At 48.9% G+C, this 2,500-nt stretch overlaps 1 protein-coding gene across 7 annotated transcripts in view; it reads right to left on the reverse strand.

The window, feature by feature from the left end:
• Positions 1-2,500, reverse strand: part of LOC126576504 (microtubule-associated protein RP/EB family member 1) — a 12,751-nt gene that overhangs the window by 7,675 nt on the left and 2,576 nt on the right. The gene's annotated exons all lie outside the window — the stretch shown is intronic.

Below are 2,500 nucleotides of genomic sequence, written 5' to 3' on the forward strand. Positions count from 1 at the left end.
AACCTCTCTTGACGCTCTACTTAGAAGACAAGTATTTGCCAATATCGCTATCTATGAAACAAGCGGTTACTACTTATACTACTCCCAACAAAACAGAGCCCACAGCAATTCCAACGGCTCGTGATTTGGACGAATGGAGAAGTCATGCGGCGTTTGCAACCACAAACATCGGAGGCGCTGCTATTGCACCGATTCCGTGACGCCGTGGGTGTAGTTGGCCTGGGCCGGCATTCAAGGCGAATCCTTCCCGCAAACCCCCCCACACACGTCATGCTAAACGGGGTGAACAATACAGGAAAGGGTGACAAGGGAAACGTGAATGTAACGCGAGTCACCGCGGTTTGCGGTTGAGTCAGCGATGAGATTTCCTCAGAGACCGGGCCCCATCTTATCACCTACGCTCGGCCTGCGACGCATGATGACTACATCATCATCATCAACCGCTCTCCCTTTTTCTCTCCGTTGCTCTCTCTTGTTCGTTCTCCTCAAACAGATGGTCGCGTTCGATGTCTATTTGCTTTGAGAACGAATACGAAGCTCATCCGCGTTCGTTCGGGAAATACAGCAATGGATCATTTATCTTGATTGTAGCAAAGTTTGTGCTGAAATTGCATAAACCTTCACAGAGCTTTTGTTTTGCCACTTGATATGTCTCTTCCCATTCTTCATGCTCTTCCCTTCTAGTGGACTTTGTGACGTACCCAGGCGACCCAGAAAACATTATCGAGCGAATGAACGGCCGGAGGCGTAGGCTCTACCAGGGTAGCTCATGCTTTCTTGTGTGCAAAAGGGACAGAAGAGAGAGGTTTGTCTTTTGCCGTATTTTCAACCAGCAGCGTAACGATTTGCGCCGATTTACGGAATCAGATCATTAACAGATCTTCGATGGCCTGGATTTTGGCCTCACGTTAATGCAATGCACCTGGGGAGCACCAATCGCTATTAATTTGATTTCTATTTGCACCGATTTGATCTAAATTCTAACACTTTCTAAATTTAACACTTCTGTTGGTGGTGTTGTAACACGTGGTTCTGCATCGTTTGCAGAAATTGAAGGTTCAGCGCAACGTACACAAAACCCCGGAAGATCATCGCAAATGTCGCGCTGCAGTAAAGGTAAGTAGATAAGGTAGATTGTGGTGGTGGTAATGAGACACCCATCGATCGATGACCCCGCGAGTTGGCCCCTATCTCCCTAGGGGCCAAAACCTGTCATGCAAATGTATTAACACTTTCCCACTTTCCCCCGTCCGTTTTGCAGTGTCCGTCCGTGCCCGCCTCACATCACACAACATGCGGGGTTCATGGTATTTCGATGGCAGTAACCGTAGATCCTTCTCCATTACAGGAACAACCAAAGGCAAAGCTAGGCAACAGTTGCTAGCCATTATTTTTGGGCGATCTTCCGGCCGCGTTCACCGGTGGGGGCATGCAGTGTGCTAGCGGTAAAGTCACTACTCTAACGGTATTATCCTGGTGTAGAGATGTACTTTTCCATTTCTCTTCTATTCTGGCCTTCTCCCTCTCCATCTTTCCAGCTCTTGTATGCTGATTCTCCTGGTCTGGTGTGCTATCGGTTTTCCGTATCCAAATCCAGCAGGCACAGCATAACGACCGAGCTACGGACGACGAAACCGACGAAGCAGTAGGCTTGGTTGGCAGGCCTTTCCTCTTCCCTATGCAGGCCCACTTCCCCAAATGGAGGAGAATCTGTTTTCTTACCGAACTAAATTTAGAACGATGTGCCTCGCGGGACCTCTACACGATCGTATCGTCATCGTACCTCTACGGACCGAGAATTGAGTCGATGTGAACCCCAGGGAAGGAAGTCCCGTGCAAGGCTTCCTCGGTCCGTTCTATGCCCCACTCGTAACTAGCCGGTACCGAACCATACTAGGGGGGAGGCAGTAAGTAAGTAAAAACTTGGGCATCGGGATTTGAACGGTTGCCTCTAGTAGGGCAAGTTTTGAATCGCAATTACGCTGGCCAGTCAACGGGTGACCCATTTTATACCAATTAGGAGAGAGGCTGAACTCTTATGTGGCATGCAGGCCCCGGTAGAGAGGAGGGGCACGATGGTTATGATGCATACACATTCATCGGCGGCAACAATTGCTTTCCCATACATCCGGTTGCCAAACTGGGTGACTGGTGTGTTCCGGTAGTGGTGAGAGCTTCCGGTTTGGACATTGGACAGCTGCTTTCCCGTTTCGTAGGCAAACAAATAGGTTGTAAAGTAAACCATGATTTCATCAAGCCTTATGCTCACCATAAATGCTGCTGTCCCTTAACTATACACACTTCGGCCAACCTCTTGGAGCGTCAAAAAATTAAATTAATTAAAACCATTCCATCAAAGCACTCCGCGTAAGCAACGCAAACTCTCGCTCCAACGATGCGCTCCGTTACTCGACTCCAAAGCCAACTTCAACAATCCCATCCCATCCCAGCCCATCTCATCCACCCATCAAGGTGGTAAACATGATTGGCACGCAGCATT

The sequence above is a fragment of the Anopheles aquasalis genome, chromosome 3 (genome assembly GCF_943734665.1).
Source record: "Anopheles aquasalis chromosome 3, idAnoAquaMG_Q_19, whole genome shotgun sequence".
Lineage (NCBI taxonomy): Eukaryota > Metazoa > Arthropoda > Insecta > Diptera > Culicidae > Anopheles > Anopheles aquasalis.